This window comes from Dasypus novemcinctus, chromosome Y (assembly GCF_030445035.2).
Source record: "Dasypus novemcinctus isolate mDasNov1 chromosome Y, mDasNov1.1.hap2, whole genome shotgun sequence".
In the NCBI taxonomy this organism is placed as follows: Eukaryota; Metazoa; Chordata; class Mammalia; order Cingulata; family Dasypodidae; genus Dasypus; species Dasypus novemcinctus.
Genome location: NC_092216.1, coordinates 13085000 through 13103620, shown reverse-complemented (window position 1 = coordinate 13103620; position 18621 = coordinate 13085000). Strand labels below are relative to the sequence as shown.

Sequence of the window (18621 nt, the reverse complement as noted above, 5' to 3'; positions counted from 1 at the left end):
TATTGGTTTCAGCCACAAGGAAAAAGTCTTTTAAATTTTAAACATTGGAAACAGGTAATGAAGGCACTATATAGCGCATACCAGAGAGGAGAGACTATACCACTGTTGCTGTGGGCTTTAGGCCAACTGATTGTAGCAGCCTTAGATCTGCTGCAGTCTGAAGTGGGGGAGGAGGAAATTACCATCTTTTACAGGGAGCCCCTTGACATGGGCCATCTGAGTGAGGACAGGGAGGAAATAGAGGACAAGGATGAGGATGAGCCCCCCAATGAGAAAGAAACACCCCTTTCTGCCTAAGCAGATGTCTAAATTGAATATTTCTAAAGCCAGCATTTACCCTAATTTCTGTAATGTAACCCCTACGGTCCCCCTGATTACAATGCCGACAGCCCTGGGAATATTTACTGATACCATTGACACCAGGCCCTACACTAACAATGTACCTAATCCAGTTCCATCTACTCCTTAATGTGTTGTTTGCTGCAAGGATCTCAACAGGGAGATCCTGAAGCAATGTGATTACTAACAGCTTTCCCAGTAACCATTCAACAAGTTCACCCAGATGCAAACAGCCCTCAAGGGGGATATAATTTTCATCATGAACCCCTGCCATTTAAAATTCTGAAGAACTTAAACAAGGCTGTGCACAATTTGGAACTAATAGTCCTTACACTTTTGGCCTAGTGCCTGGGCTGGCTCAAGCTGACCAACTTATCCCCTGGGATTGGGACATGCTGGCTAGAACTGTTTTAAGCTTGGCTGAGTTTTTGCAATTTAAAACCTGGTGGACAGAAGCCAATACGATTGTGCACTGTAACACAATACAGATTCCTCCCATTCTTTCTGCTGAACAATTATTGGGTATTGGTGATTAGTCTGGAATTCAAAGACAGCCCCAATACAATGATCAGGCCATAACACAAGTGTGCAATTCATGTTTGGCAGCTTGGAAATGGATTTGTACACCTGGAAAACCTGCTCAATCTTTTGCCAAAGTGATCCAGGGAGTTAATGAAATATAAATGGAATTTGTAGCCCAATTAACTGACATTTTGATGAAAACAATAAAGATTCCAGAAGCAAGAGAGGTAATTTTGTAAATGCTTGCTTTTGATCATGCTAACAGTGAATGTAAAAAGGCAATTTGACCCTTGAAGGCAGCAGGAGGTTCAACTCAAGATTATATTAAGGCTTCTCAGGATATTGACTCTATGGCTCATCAGATGGTGGTGTTGGCCACAGCCTTTTACGGTATCTCAAAGGAGGAGAGAAAGGAAATTGTTTTAAATGTGCAAAGCCTGGTCACTATCAGAAAGAATGTAGATCTTTCAAGCCCTAGACCATTGTCTGTAGAGGCTGAAAAAGAATTGGCATTGGTAGAGGATCGAATCTCTCAAGGGCAATTAACACAAATAGAACCTGGCAAATCTATTGATTTGCTTATTTCTCAACCCCTCAATCTCCTACAGCTTTATTTTGGCAAGAAGGTATATTAGAATTTTTTTTTTACCTAATAATAAAAGAGATTGCAGACATATCTCCAAAAATTATTTAGCAAAATGCTGTTAGATTATTACAATTAAAGGGGTCTGATCCAGACAGAATTATTTGTGATCTTTCTCATAAAGAAATTGAACACATATATAACTAATCCTCAATGGCAAATTGCTATTCATAATTTTCAAGGCATTATTGATAATCATTATCCTACTTCCAAACTGTTAATGTTCTTATGAGGAACCACTTGGATTTTACCAAAAATTGTGAAACTGTTCCTATTGAAAATGCTCACACCGTATTTACTGATGGTAGTAGTAATGGAAAAGCAGCAATGTTACCTCTCAAAAAGAACAGGTTTGGCCGATTCTGTATTCATTTGCTCAATGCACAGAGTTTTCAACCATCATTAAGGATTTACAAACATTTCAGGAGCCCTTGAATATTGTCTCTGATTCTAAATATGTGTGTTAAACTGTAGCTCATATTGAAACAGCTCATATTTTTATTCCTGATGAATTGTCTCTACTTTTTGCTGACCTTCAAGCCCTCATTTGGCAAAGAAGTCAGCCCATATATATTACTCATATCTGGTCTCATTCTTCCCTTCCTGGGCTCTAGCTACCCAAAATGCCCAAGCTGATCTGTTAGTGGGATGTTTGCAGGATGCAACTAAATATTATGCATTGACTCATATTACTAATAAGGGACCAACATAAATTTCCTCAATTGACAAAACATCAAGCTCAAGAGATTATTAATAGCTGTCCCATTTATGGACCCTTGGCCACAGTGCCCTTTCAGGCTGGAACTAATCCCAGAAGCCTAGCTCCTAATCAACTGTGGCAGATGGATGTTACATACCCTCATTTGGTAAATTACAATATGTTCATGTCTGTACTGACACTCTCATTTTTGTGGGCTACTGCACAAAGTGGTGAATGTTTTCATCACACTCATTCTCATTTGTGGTCTACTTTAGCTGTGATGGAATGTCCCTTGAAAATTAAAACTGATAATGGCCCTTCTTACACAAGTAAGCCTTTTGCTTCCTTTTGTTCTACGTATGCTATTGAGCATGTTACTAGTTCCTTATAATCCTACAAGTCAAGCCATATTTGAACACTGCCACCATACCCTAAAAACTATGCTTTTAAAACAAAAAGGAGGAGATGATGGTATAACACCAAACGATCAATTGGCAAAAGCCTTACTTACTTTAAATTTTCTTAATGTTTATAATTCATTTACACCTGTGGAATGTCACTTTGGAAAATATCAAAAATCTACAGTGGACACTGGAAATGAAGATCAACCAATATTCTGGAAAGATATTTTAAGCAATGAATGGAAAAGAGACAGGATTAAAGTATGGAGGTGAGACTATGCTCTTGTCATTTCAGAAAATGGAAAGCAAATTTGGCTACCTTGAAGAGGATTAAGCTGTGGAATGAAGAAATGGTGTCTCCTACAACTTATGATGGTGATCATAAGTAATGAGAAAGCTGTGGGTAATTACACCTATTGGGCCTATATACCTAACCCCCCATTACTTACAGTGTTAACCTGGAAAGATCCATCCATTCCCATTTATCTGAATAAGACCCATATATTCCCTAGACCAACTGATGATAGGTTACCAATTAAGCCCCATGAGGAAGGAAAAAGAATCTATAATCTCATAATACCATTTGATTATTGACCCCTATGCTTTGGTAACCATCTTCCATGTATGTTTTTTAAAAATTGGACTATGATTATCTTTAAAAAAAAATAGTACTATGTCTTTAGTAACATTATTTCTTTCTTATAATTACATGGGGATTAAAAAACCTACCTATAACTATTCCTATGGGATAGTGTGGGAAAGTGCCCCTATGGGGATCCCCACCAAATATAATGGCAGATTTATTTGGTATGGTCTAAATAGTAAAGGACAGCACATTAGTAATATGCAATATCCCTTTCATGAATCCCTTGATTTGGATGAAAAACTAATTTTTACCAAAAATAATAGTGTTTGGAAATATAAAGGGAAATGAATCCCTTCTCCATGGTGTAATATTATATCTATGCATAATCAAAAGAATTTGTGGAAAATTTTTCAGGGAATAGCACCTACAACAGAATGGATTGAGAATAAGAGTAAGAATGGTCAATATTTACATTTAAATCAAACTCATCATTTTCAATCACAAGAGATCATTATATTTGTGGTTGGAAAACTATAACTAAGAATGCTCTATTTTATAAAAGTGGGGCATTGTATACCAGTTTGAGACTATTTTACAGAATGGAGAGTTCATTACAATGGCTCAAAGGTGGCAGGGAGTGTGGATTCCATTGCGACTGAACCAAATTTGGCAATCCTCACATAAGAGTCAACTGCTGTTCCATATGGCTCAAGAAATCCTGAAGTACTCAAAGTGATTTGTGGGACTGTTAGTAGCTGGCATATTGGGACTGACTGGTGTTATTGCAGCTGCTGCTACAGCTACCATGGCCTTACATGAGACTGTGCAAACATAGCAATATGTGCATGATTGGCATAAGAATGCTAGTGACTTATGGCATAGTCAAGAACATATTGATGAATTAAACAATAGAGTTAATGATCTATAATCAGCATTTTTACATCTTGGAGATCAAGTATATAAATTAAATTTACTTAGAGGTTTAAGATATGATTGGAAGAAGAGTACTTTTTGTATTACTCCACTTGCTTATAATAATTCTATGTTTGACTGGGAAAAGATTAAAAATCATTTGATAGGTAATAAGAATAATATGTCATTAGAAATAGAAGAATTACAGAAAAAGATATTGGAAATGTCTCATAATCATATTTATGTAGCTGATAAGGATATCTTTAATGATTTGATTTCTCATTTCAATAAGTTTAATCCAGTAAATTGGTGGATGTCTCAACATTTTTTTTAAATCAGCATTAGGAATAGGACTTTGTGTGTTAATCTTGTTGCTCATTGTTGCTGCCTGCCTGGGACAAGGTGTTTGTACCATGTGAATGCTATGGGACAAGCCAATAATTTGGAACTTGCAAGAACCTTGCAATGAGTACCCCATGGTCAGTGTGCTTGGCTGGTAGTGAATTACAGGTAAGACTCTCAGAGGAGGGCAACATAAGACAGGCACAGCCACCCTGACTAAAACAAAAAGGGGGAAATGTGGGAAACAAAGGCATGTTGTTTCCATGGAAGCAATTTATTTCCTTGATCACCGAGTCATGCTGTCTCCATAGCTATATGTGCAGGTCATAAATCTAGCAAGGGGATGTGTACATTCAGGTGAAATGAGGACTAGGTAGAACAGGACAACCTGGGTAACACAATTTATGGGTATGCTTTCTCAACAATATAATAGAACATGGAAATTTTGTACTTTGAATTATAATTGTAGATTTTGATCCATTGTGTTATATAGGTTAACATAATGGGAATAGTTAGCTAGGATATTTGCTGGTTTTCATGATTGCTTGGAGTATATAAAGAAGCCCCTGAGATTAATAAACTTTCCTGATGAGCTTGAGGCTTCAATGCTCCCAGATTCCCTGATCCCAAACTCTCTTTGTCTTTCATTCCCAATACCCTTCAGGTCCATGACTCCAATAATTTTCTAAACATTTCTAGATCTCATAAGTCTCACTGAAATATTCTAATCAAGTATTTGGATTAGTGTTTTTGTTATGCTTCAAAGAATACACACACACACACACATTCTACAGTTTGTATAATCTCCACATTATTCACAGTAATGCTCTTGACGGTTATAGTTAGCAGACTGTATCAAGATTAGATTTATAAAGTAATTTTAAGTATACCTAACTAGTCTGCCAAACTTTCACATTCAAATTTGCTCTATTTAATCTTACCTAAAACTGGCAATGGGCTATGTTACAGTAGATAGTCTTTTGATGGTTCTAAAGTAATTGTAGGTTATTATAAAAAAGGATCAATTAAAACCAAGAATTGAGAATGAAAAAAATTGTCTTATAATATAACAAAACATAAATATCATTCTTTTAATGAATGTCTTTTTTTTTTAAATAAGTCTCTGCTGACTAGAATTCTGTATTGTCTATCTTATATAATCCATACAAGTGATGGCATTGAGTTTCCTGCTTTGATTTCTTCTATAGCAGGGCAAGAAAAAAATCAAGGACTCTTACAAAGCAACCTTTTGGCAGAACCCTACAGTTTTCTCAGTTGTTTTCACCCATACCCAATTTACAGAAGCATCTATATATTTTAGTGATTTGCTTTTATGACTTTCCAAAGCATTTACAAGTCTTTCTGAAGCATTTGCCCTTTAACTTCTATGGAAAGGATAGCTTCTTCACCATTCTTGTCAGTTTATAAAACATTAAATTACTAAGTTATAAAACTAGGATAAACAAGTCTAGGATTAGACAAATGACTGTGTAAGCAAACAATCCAACCAAAAGAAGCAACAGTATATGTATATGTCTAAATATGGTTCATTGTTAATGAGGGTTTAATGCTGTGAACATCAGAAACTATATATTAGTAAGTAAATAAAAGAATACCACTTAAAATGGTGAGCTGAGTAAGAGAAATCATATGAGTGCCTCTACTGCAGCGTACTGCTATAATAAACTGAGAATACTAAAAGAGTAAGATATATTTCTCAGTATAAAAAATGACATGAGGAAATGAGTTTAAAATGCATAAATCTAGTATGATTTGTAAGCTCTGTTTTTATAGATATTTTACGTTACAAGCACACATTATAAAAATTGAAATCCCACCCATTTATGAAATATTCAAAATCAAGAACTAAAAAAAGAAAAATGCAGGACAATAACACAGCCTACAAGGTAAGAACTTAATGATTAATTTGCCCAAGTAAAACTACTTTTAATCTTCCAAATCTAATATAGGACCAGGAAGTGAAAGTTTCTACCAGAACTGTAACCTCATGTAACATCTCTCTTAAATCTGTAAAACCAAAAAAGCAGCGTAATATCATATTATTATGTATGGTTTACCAAATAATAGAGTCTATACCTCTAGAAAGAAGGAGATCAACTTCTTTCAGAATACATTTATCTGCAGTTGTCTGTTCATACCTCTCAATCTTGTCATTTCCTCAGTCTAGTAAAAAAAGGACCCAAAATTACAATTGAGGCTAAGGCATTATCAAGCCCAATATTTAAGAACTGTTTTCATCTTAAGTATTCCAATTCAATATTACCAAGAACCTGGCCTCAAGTTAGGGTATGTTTAAGAAGTCCTGTATGTCTGTTTTCTAAAGAGGTAGACAGGAAAAATGGGGATATCCAAATGACCACACACAAATAAAAAACAAACTATGCATATAAAGAGGTGGGCTATATTAACCAGTGTTCTATGATACAAAAAACTATAATACTTCTTTAATCACAGAGCACTAATGTTTTATTTTATATAGTTTTATGGCAAGGGAAACTATAACACCAACTTTTAAACTGGCATTACCAAAGAAGATGATTACAACAGCAGTTATTTTAATGAATGTTTAGTATGTGGCAGATTTGTTTATTCTTTCTTCACAACAATCGTGTACGTAGGTACATATATCACCCCCAATTTGTAGGTTAAGAAACTTGGGCACAAAGAGATTACATATTTTTCCCTAGGTCATAAAACAAGAAATTGAGTCAGAATTTATACATGAATATAAATTCTCTTGTCTTCTTTTTCTAGATCAAAAGAAAAATTAATGTAGCACATGCACACTTTAATCAACTTTATCATCATAGAAATTATTTTAAATGATAAAAAGTTCACTTTATTTTTTATTTTCCTTGGTGTGCTTTATTTCTTTACTGTATTTGTATAGTAAACAATAAAGTCAAGGAGTAGAACTTAAATACTTGGATAATGAAGCTTTTAGCAATACTCTCATTAGACTGCCAAAGGTTAAGTCAATTGTAAGGCAGATCTCAACAATACCTGCCTTATAATAATAATACCTGTGCCAAAGCATTTAGCTTGTTAAGTGTTAAATTTAGTTTGTTAACTGAATGCTAAGTAATAGTGAAGGAAAATAGTGAAGGAAAAGGGTTTCTTAAGTCACAGCATTGTAATATGCCATTAAGCAGTATCATCAGAGTAACTGTGGATGTCCAATGAACTAGCAGAATCAAAATAAAATAAAGTTATGTGGGGAGCAGATGTAGCTCAGTGGTGGAGTGCTTGCATCCCATGTACAAGGTCCAAGGTTCAATCCCTGATACTTCTAATAAATCAATAAAAAAGAAATAAAAAAAACAAGTGATACGAGACAAAATATTAACACTATAGTAATTACAATACCTTAAAATGCTAAGGAGAAAAGTCATTTAGAAATATTAATTAGGAATTACATATTCCTTTCCTATGGGCAAGTCATGTGATATTAACGTGGTTTATTAATAGTTTAAAACATATTTCTCAGCTTTTATAATAAAGATTTAGTGATTTATTTCAGAGCTCTAAATAGTAAGACTACTTTCTCAGGATCCTGTGGAAAAAACACTTTTTTTCCATATCAGAAAAAGCAAGTACCTGAAGGAGCTCTTCTGTTTCCTTCCTATGTATTTTTGGTAGAGATATTTTAGACAGAAATGAATAATGAAGCTGAACAGTGGGCCTGGATAAGGCATTATCATAGTAGACTTTATAATTCCATTTGTTTATGACTTTTTAAAAAATGTCATCGTCAATGAGGTATTTCCAAAGACCACAAGAGAACCACTAAGCACTTATCAATAAGTTTCCAAAATTCTGCTCATAGCATCTAATAAAACCAAAGGAAAAAAGCCTATCTCTGAAAGTTAAATAGCAATTTATCAAAAATATGGAATATTTTCATGGAGATATCTCTGTAATTCAAGAGTTGCCTGGGTTTCTATTTCTGAAAATTAAGTACTTAATATTTTACCAAACACCTAAACTGCATTTCTGATTTACTGTCTTGTACTATTATACTTTTACATACACAAATAATACAGATTCCTAAAGAAATAGGCATAACATCTTTTTGCATACCACTCTCTTTAAAAGGACAGAGAGACAAAAAGCTGAAATGAAAACTATGTACTACTCATCCCCACACCTGAGAATGGCACCCATCCCCACTCTCAAGGCAAAGTGGCTTGGTAAAACCTATGGCCAACTAAGAGAAAAACAGGTGTCTTCCTTACTCAGAAGGAAATTGTGGTGGAGGGCAGAGAGATTGCTTTTCAGTGAATTCGGACAGCCAAGACCTCTTGAAATCTCTGTCCTACCCAACCCAGCAAGTAGAGGTTGAAAGACACCTTCATGGAAATGTTGACTTATTGGCAGGCAGGGAAACTGCAAAAAGAGGGTAAAAAAACTTTTTGGAATCTTGCCCAAATCACTGGACCCCTGGATTTCGTCTGTGCCCCATTTAGTTGAGTCCCTGGCCATACTTTATTAACCTAAGTTGGACAATTTTAAAGATTTGAAATAAGATGAGATAAAAATCAAAAAGCATTCATGAAACAAAAGCATTAGGGAAGAATTTGATCATCAGAGTAAATTCACCAGCATAATCAGATCAACAGACATTAGCAAAATATTACAAACCATAATAAGAAAAAGATATGGCCCAGTCAAAGGAACAAATAAAAAACCATGACAAGACACAGGATTTAAGAAAATTAATCAATGATATTCACACAAATCCCCTAAACCAATTCAAAGAGTTGAAGGAAAACTAGATAAAAGGATAAAGGACATTAAGACAACACTGGGTGAGCATAAAAAACAACTTGAAACCCTGAAAAGAAAGGAATAATAGATCTAATAGAAGGAAAATCTCCCTGTCTGAAATTTTAAAATACATTCATTAGAGCCATGTAACAGCAGATTTGAATTGACAGAGGGCAGAATTCGTGAGTTAGAAGATAACCTAAATTTGAAAAGACAGGAACATAGAAAGAGAAAGAACAGAAAAAAACAAAACAAAACAAAACAAAACAAAAAAAACTGAGCAGGGACTCAGCGGATTAAATGACGCTGTGAAACATGTTATAGGTTTCCCAGAAGGAGAAGAGAAAGGAACAGAAAGAATATCTGAGAAGTAATGACAGAAAATTTCCTAATACTTATGAAAGACATAAATATCAATAACGAAGAAGGACAACACATTCCAAACAATAAATCTGAATAAACCTATTATTCCCAAGGTCAAATGGCAGACACAAAGAGAGGATTCTGAAAGCAGCAAGAGAAAAACAATGTATCTCATACAAGTTCAGTAACAAAAATGCCCATCAGAAACCATGGAGGTAAGAAGGCAGTGATATGACATATTTAAGGTACTGAAAGTGAGAAACAGTTAGCCAAGAATTCTTCAACCAGGAAAACTGTCCTTCAAAAACGGGTAAATTTAAATTCTTCACAAATAAAAACAGAATATTTTTCACTAAAAGACAACCAGAAATCTTGCAAAGGATACTAAAGGGAGTGCTTAGAATGAAAAGATAAGACAAAGGTGAGAGACTCAGAGAAGGATGTAGAAGTGAAGATCATAAATAAGGAAAACTAGAGGCTAAGATGACATGTAATGTAAAACAATGGAAAGCCAAAGGATAAAATGGATGGAGTAAGTAACACCTTTACCACAATAACATTGAACATTAATGAACTTAAGTCCCTAGTCAAAAGACCCAGACTGAGAGAATGGATTAAAAAAAAAAAAAAAAAGGCATCTGTATATTGTCTACAGGAGACTTACCTTAGACGCAAGGATACAATTAGACTGAAAGTGAAAAGTTAGAAGAATATTTCACACAAATAGTAAGATACCAGTAACTGGTTGGTTTTCATAAAGAGTATATATTTGGAGTAGGAGCTTACAGATACCAGGTCATAAAGCGTAAGTTATTTCCCCAACAAAAGTCTACTTGGAGCAAGATATCTGCTGGTGTCTGTGAGGATTCAGGCTTCCTGGGTTCCTACATTCCTGAGGCTTGCTTTTCTCTGGGTTCAAGTTTCTTTCTCCCTGAGGCTGGCTTCTCTTTCTTTGCATGCTTTCTTCCCAGGGCTCCAGCTTAAGTCTTCAGTGCCAAACTCCAACATCAAAATGCCAACATCAGAAACCCTCAACTCTGTTCTTTGCCATGACTTTTATCTATAAATCCCCACCCACCAAGAGGTGGGGAATCACCACCCTAATCATAACTCAATCATGCCAGGTACAGATAAGATTACAAACATAACCCAATATTTCTCTTTGGAATACATCAATAATATTAAACTACATTCCACCCTTTGAATTCCAAAAGACAATAAAATATTAAAAAAAAAAACCAAATCGTTATAATGCAAGTAATAAATCATATCACAATTTAAAGAAATACAGTTTGTACTGGGACAAGTCATATCTGCTACAGACCTCTGAAATTACAAAACAATCTGCTTCTAATATACAACTGGATAGAAAAAGGTTAACATTTTCATTACAATAAGGAGAAATTGGAAGGGAACCATGAGTTAGTTATTCTGCAGTTCAGTAGACCTGCAGGACATCCTCTATTTGATTTTAAAGTCTGAGAGTCATTCTTAAGATGATGGTTTCTTCTCCTTGGGATCTTATAGGAACCCACCCTTTCCACATGCTTGCCCAATGGCCATTTTCTTGGTTCCACCCTCATTAGGCATCTGGGTGTCAACCAAGCTCCAGACCTCGCCTTCCAAGAGTGTTGGGGTGACAGCCACTCTTCATCCAATCCTTGGGTTAGTGTCTTAACTCCCGTAGTACAATGATGTGAAGACAATATTCCCCCTACACTTTGGCATACAAGCTCAACCCTTTCAGAGCAATGAGTTGACCACCTGGCCCTCCCTAACCCTTGCATACGGGCTCAACCCTCTCAGAGTAACAGGTTGACCACCTGGCCTCCCCTAACCTTTGTGGGACAGGTCCATTCCACTCAGAACTGTGGGGTGCTGTCCTTAATGACTCTAATCCTTGGGGTATGTGTCCCACCCTCTATGTACCTGGGGCAGCAAAACTCTCCCAGAACATTGGACAGGAACATCCACTAAGAGGGAACAAACTCACCCTCTCTGTACACAAGGGTCGGGTTCCTCTCTTGGCCCAAAGTGATGTCTGAATGCCAGATCTCAGCTTCCATTGTTTTCCTCTTAAAGCTATTTCTCCTTCAAGCTCTCCTTTCCGTGTCCTTTTTATTCCAGGCTGACAGTGGTTTTGTTCATCCAGCACTCTGAAACAGACTGTTGGTTTAGCTAGCTGGAGGCAGGGGTCCAAGCCATCAGACAGTAAGACTTTCCACAAGTCTTTCCTAGGTAACTACACCTTCAATCTTAATTAACAGTTCCAAGTTTAGTTAAGTACTGAAATGGGCCACTTTCATTTGGTAGCTTGATTTCCAAAGGCTTAGAACTTCTGGAATCAGTCTCTGTTTTCCTTTTGCCAAACAATTCATTACTTAGCTTATTCTCTCTCATGCAGCATTTTGCTAAAAGCAGCAAGTAGAAGCCAAGCTGCATTCTCAGAGTTTACTTTGGAAAGTTCTTCACCTAAATGCTCAGCCTTGCCATTTTCAAATTTTCCCTTCCATACAACACCAGGAATTAATCTTGCTAAGTTCTCTGCAACTTATCACATGGCTCACCTCTCCTCCAGTTTCCAATAATTGTTTTATCATTTACTTCAAAGGCATCATAAAAAATCTCTTTAGCAGTCATAGTGCTATCAACAGTCTCTTCAAACTGAGCTAGGCCTTTTCCATCAGTCATCTTAAAAGTCCTCCAAAAAATATCCCTTACCCATTTATAAAACTGTTCCAGCATTTTGGTAATTACAAAAGCTTCTCCATTCCTCAGTACCAACTTCTGTATTAGTCAGCCAAAGGGGTGCTGCTGCAAAACACCAGAAGTTGGTTGCTTTTTATCATGGATATTTATTTGAGGTAGGAGCTTATAGTTATAAGGTCATAAAGCTTAAGTTACTTTCTTCACCAAAGTCTATTTGGAGCAAGATGGCTGATGACATCTGTAAGGGTTCAGGCTTGTTGGGTTCCTACATTCCTGGGACTTGTTTTTCTCTGGGTTCAAGGTTCCTTTCTTCTTGGGGCTGGCTTCTCTTCCCTCTGTGAGCTTACTTCCTGGGGCACCAGCTTAAGTCTTTGGCAGCAAATTCCAACATCAAAACTCTATCAGAAAACCTCAATTCTGTTCTTTGCCATGCCTCTTATCTGAGTCCCCACCCACCAAGGGGTGGGGAATAACCACCCTAATCATAACTCAATCATGCCAGGTAAAGATCAGATTACAAACATAATCCATTTCTCCTTGCAATTCATCAATAATATTAAACATCTACAGTAAACAATAAAACATCTCAAGTAGCAATTCTAATTTCAGACACTTAGATTTTAAATGCAAAACTAATATAAGAGATAAACAGTAAAAGGGACAACTCATCAAGAGGAAATAATAATAAATATCAATGCACCTAAAATATGTGAGGCACACAATGGCAAACTGCAGGGAGAAATAGATATCTCAACAATAATAGTTGGAGACTTTGATATAACATCTGGACAGAGGATAAATAAGGAAACCGAGAACATGAATATTATGATAAATGAACTAGACCTAACAAAAATTTATAGAGCCATATACCCCAAAAAAGCAGGGAATACATTATTCTCAAGGGCACATAGATCATTCTTCATAATAGGTCACATGTTGGTCACAAGAATGAAAATTCATCTTTGGGATACAGCAAAGGCAGTATAGAAAGAGTAATTTATAGCCTTCATTGTCTACCTTAAAAAAGAAGAAAGAACTAAATTGGAAGACCTGACTGCATACTTAGGGGAACTAAAAAAAACAACAGCAAACTAATCCTGGAAGCAACAAGAAGAATGGAAATAAATACTGGAGGAAAGAGAAAGGAGAACACCACCAAAAAAAGAGAATCAACATAACCAAAAGCTAGTTCTTTGAGAAGATCAATAAAATTGACAAACCGTTAGTTAGACTGACAAAGAAAAAAGGACAAAAGCTGCAGAAATGAGAAAGCGTGCATTACAACTGACATGACAGAAATAAAAGAGATCATAAGAGGATATTATGAGAAACTGTACTCTAATAAACAAGACAATATGGATGAAATGGACAAATTTCTAGAAACACACAAACTACACTGACCCTAGAAGAAACAGAAGACTCAACAAATTAATCACAGGTAAGGAGATTGAAACAATCATCAAAAACCTCCCCAAAATGAATAGCCAGGACCATAAGTGACACAGGTAAATTCTATCAATCATTCAAAGAAGATAAAAGAGCAATCTTGCTCAAGCTCTTACAAAAAAGTGAAGAGGAGAGAATGCTACCAGAGTCATTCTACGAAGCCAACATCACCCTACTAGAAAACCGGATGAAATTACAATGAAAAAGAAAATCACAGACCAATTTCTCTAGTGAATATAGATGCAAAACATCCTCAGCAAAACACTTGCTAACTGAAACCCAAAGCACAGTAAAGGAATTTCACACTGTGATCATGTGGGCCTTATCCCTTGATACAAGGATCATTCAGCACAAGACAACTGATCAGTTTAAATCATCACCTAAATAAACTGAAGAAGAAAACCACAATCATCTTGACTGACCATGAAAAGACTTTCATCAAAATACAATCTTTCTTGAAAAAACAGTCTAAAGATTAGAGGGAAATGTTCTCAACATGGTAAAGGGCATATATGAAAAGCCCAAAGCAAACACTCTACTCAACAGTGAAAGACTAAAAGCTTTCTGGTTGAGACTGGGCACAAGAAAAGAATGCTCACTGTAGCTTCTATCATTTAATATTTAGCTAGAAGCTCTAGCTAAAGCAGTTAGACATGGAAAAGAAAAAAAATTCACCTGAATAGGAAAGCAAGAAGTAAAACTTCTACCATTTGCTGATGATATGATCCTCCACCTAGAAAATCCTACAATATCCACAACAAAGTTACTAGGACTAAGAGGTGGTTTCAGCAAAGTGGTAGGATTAAACAAGCAAAAAATCAGTAGCATTTCTGTCTATCACTAATGAAGATTATGAGAAGTCATAAAAATAATCCTATTTACAATAGCAATACTAAAAGAAAAAAATCCTTAGGATAAATTTAACCAAGAACATAAAAGACCATAGAAAACTAAAAAACATTGCTTAAAGAAACCAAAGAATTCTACATCCTATCTTTTCTTTTCTTTTTTCCTAATTATTAAGCTTCTCTTGGAGCCTAGAGTGCCTACAACTGAAAGCAGGAGGATTGCATCCAGTATCCATGTGGAATCTAAACCCCCTCTTGACATAGATATGGAATGGACACAACAAAGCGAAGGTCCACAGGAAGGAGGAATACAGTAAGGATTACAGTGGACTTAATGATATCCTATTCATGAACTATGGTGGTTAATAATCGAGAAAATGTGGAAAAAGTGACCATGGTGGCTGCTGGGTGCGGGGAATGGGAGGAAGAGATGAGATGTGGAGGCATTTTCGGGACTTGGAGTTGTCCTCGGTGGTGCTGCAAGGACAACTGCCGGACATTGTATGTCCTCCCATGGCCCACTGGATGGAACGTGGGAGAGTGTGGGCTATGGTGTGTACCACAGGCCATGGGGTACAGCGATGCCCAGAGATGTACTCGCCAGATGCAGTGGATGTGTTCTGATGATGGGGGAGAGTGTTACTGTGGGGGGAGTGGTGGGCTGGGGGTGGTGGGGGTGAATGGGGACCTCATATTTTTTGAATGTAACATTTTTTAAAAATGAATAAATTGAGTAGAAATTGGGGGAAAAAAAAGAAAAAAAAAATCAAAGAAGACCTCAATAAATGGAAGGACCGTCTATATTCATGGGTTGGAACACCAAATGATGTTAAGATGTCAATTTTATCCTATCTGATTTACAGATACAATGCAATGCCAATAAAAATTCCAATATCATTTTTTTAAAAAGTTCAGATTATATAAATGTTACATAAAAAAAATAGGGACTTTCCATATGTGTTTTCCCCTTCCCCTCCCACAGTCTCCCACATTAAAACATCTTTCATTAGTGTGGTACATTTGTTTCAGTTGATGAATGTTTTGAAGCATTGCTGCTAGATGTGGATTATAATTTACATTATACTTTACATTCTGCCCCACGCAATTTTGTAAGTTATGAAAGATATATAATAGCCTGTATCTGTCACCTCAATGGCAAGCTGGACAATTCCACTGTCCAAAAAATGCCCCCATATTACATCCATTTTTCCCTCTTCTTTCCCTCAGAATCTCCAGTGGCTACTGCCTCCACATTAATGATAAAAGCTCTTCCATTGCTACTATAATAACAAGGTAATGGTAGACTAACAACTCTATTTTAGGCAGTTGTTCACTCCCCAATCTTGAGGATTTGAGGATGGTAATGCCCACTCTGCCTCTAATTGAGAGGGTACTTAGATTCCATGGAGCAGATGGACGGAACCATCTTGCTTGCAGTTAGACTCTCTCTGTTCTTTGGCAAGGATATTGTCCAACATAACCACCTTGTTATTTTTCCTGGATAAGTCCATTGAACTGAAGAGTAGGTTCTGAAACTCTCCTGAGATTCAGGGCCAAACTGGCGCATGGATGGTCCAAAGATTTAAATCTCTTGGACATGTACTTACCAAGTATAGTACTAACCATAAGTTCAAATAGAAAGGGCAGAAGAGTTAAACCCAGACAAGTCCAATTCTGTTACACTTGGGGTCATAAATTCCAAAGTAAGGCCCACTGGCAGAGTGCCAAACTCCTGAATGGTCTGCCCTGCCTATAGTGTTTGGATTTTTCTAGAGCCCTCAGGAGCCCTGCTATTTGGGGCACTAGTTACTGTGGCAGTCAATGAAATCCTGCCAAAATGTCCATAAACATAACCTCTGGAATGACCTTCCAACTCATGTTAAATTTCTTAGCCATGAAAACTCACTTGTATTTACCCTTTCCCACTTATGTTCAAGGACTTTTTCCAGGTTTTGCAAGTTGGTGCTTGGTAATAACTCCTTGGTACCAGAGAAGCTCATCCTGGGGAGTCATGCCCCACATTGTGGGGAAGAGAGTGCATTTATATGCTGAGTTTGACTTAAAAGGAGGCCACATTTGAACAACAAGGAGGCCCTCAGGAGGTAACTCTTAGGCAACATATAATACTCGGCTAAATTTCAATTTCAATTTCAAAAAAAGAGTTCCATGAGTACAATCATCGACATCAAGGGGTTGGCACAACCATCAATCCTCTCTCACTAGTCCCTGCCCCTGTACTTGTAGGATTCTCACTTTCCCATTAGAGAATGTTACACATCTCCCCAGGATGGGAATTCAATATTCTTTTGGTTATCGTGTGGATCTCGACCCACTGTGACAATGCCTCATGAACCCTTGAACACATTCACATGCCTCAGAGGCATGCCCCAGGAGAACCCCGTTCCATGCGTACCCCATCACTGATACCCCACACCTGCCACAGTAGTGACCCTTCTGTGACCCAAATCTTCTCCAAAGATGAAGCCAAGAGAGCAGCCAAAGAAAACTAAGATGAAATAATAGTAATGCTTTTAAAAATAATACAGGGAGCAGGTGTAGCTCAAGCAGTTGGGCCACCATCTACCAAATGGGAAGTCCCCAGGTTCCGTTCCTGATGTCTCCTAAAGAAGATGAACAATACAGGGAGCTGAGGCAAGGGGTTGGTTCAGTGAGTGGGTGCAACAATGCAATGAAAAGACACAATTTGGATACAACCACCAGGGAGAAGATGTGGCTCAAGTGATTGTGCCTCTCTCCTACATGCAACGTCCCAGTTTGGTTACTGGTGCCTCCTAAAAAAGGCAAGCAGACACAGAGAGCAAAAATGAACAGACACAGAGAGCAGACAGCAAGTGCAAACAACAAGAGGAGGGGGAAGAAATAAATAAAATAAACCTTTTAAATAAGGACAAAATTTAAAAATTTATATCTTAATAAAAAATGCTTTTTAGACATTGACCTTCATCACTGTAAGATCTGTTGTCTTGTGTGTACAATGACATTTTCTTCCATATACTTACTTCCCCAGTATCTTGTGTTTTTCCATTTTAACTTCAAAGAAGCTTTAGGTTATAAAAAAAGTCACTAGATAATATAGGGGGATTGCCATATAACCAAAGCCCTCCCCTTTTCCCTTTCCCCTATTAATAACACTTTACATGGATCAGTGGATGGTACAGTTGTTACAATTGAAGAATTGCTACTAGCCATGGCCATCAGTTTACAATACGACTTGCATTTTGGATCATACGCTTTTACAATTTTTGATGAAATTTAAAATGGCCTATATCTGTTACTGCAAGATCATGCAGAACAATTCTAATGCCCTAAAAATGCCCTATCTGATAGATTTTACGTAGAAATGGAAAAGCCAATTATCAAATTTGTTTGGAAGGAAGGGTTCCCTAAAAGCCAAAAATATCTTAAAAGAGAAGAAGAAAGTTGGAGGAGTCTCACTTCCTGACTTGAAACTATATTACTTACATATAGTAGAGAAAATAGAATGGTACTGACATCAAAATAGAAAGATTGATCAATGGAATTAAAATGAAAGTTCAGAAATATACCTTCACATATAGGGTCAATTGATTATTTAACAAGGCTGTGAAAACCCAGCTGTGTCTGAACAATCTTTCAACAAATGGTGTTGGGAGAACAACATGTCAATATCTTATATCACACCTTATACAAAAATTAACTCAAGGACCTAAATATAAACGCTACAACCATAAAAATCTTAGAAGAAATTTTAGGAAAACATTTTCAAGATCCCCGATGGATAGTGTTTTCTTTGACCTTACACCCAAAACCAGAACATTGAAGGAAAAAATAGATAAATGGGACCTCCTCAAAATTAAACACTTTTGTCCTTCAAAGGAGTTTGTTAAGGAGCAAAAGAAGTCTACTCAATGTGAGAAAACATTTCGAAACCACATATCTGATAAGTGTTTGATCTCCATTTTATATAAAGAGCTCATGCAACTCAATGATAAAAAGGCAATCCAATTAAAAATGTGCAAAAG

At 36.6% G+C, this 18621-nt stretch overlaps 1 pseudogene; it reads right to left on the bottom strand.

The window, feature by feature from the left end:
* Nucleotides 1-18621, bottom strand: part of LOC139438253 (TGF-beta-activated kinase 1 and MAP3K7-binding protein 3-like) — a 47317-nt pseudogene that overhangs the window by 15967 nt on the left and 12729 nt on the right.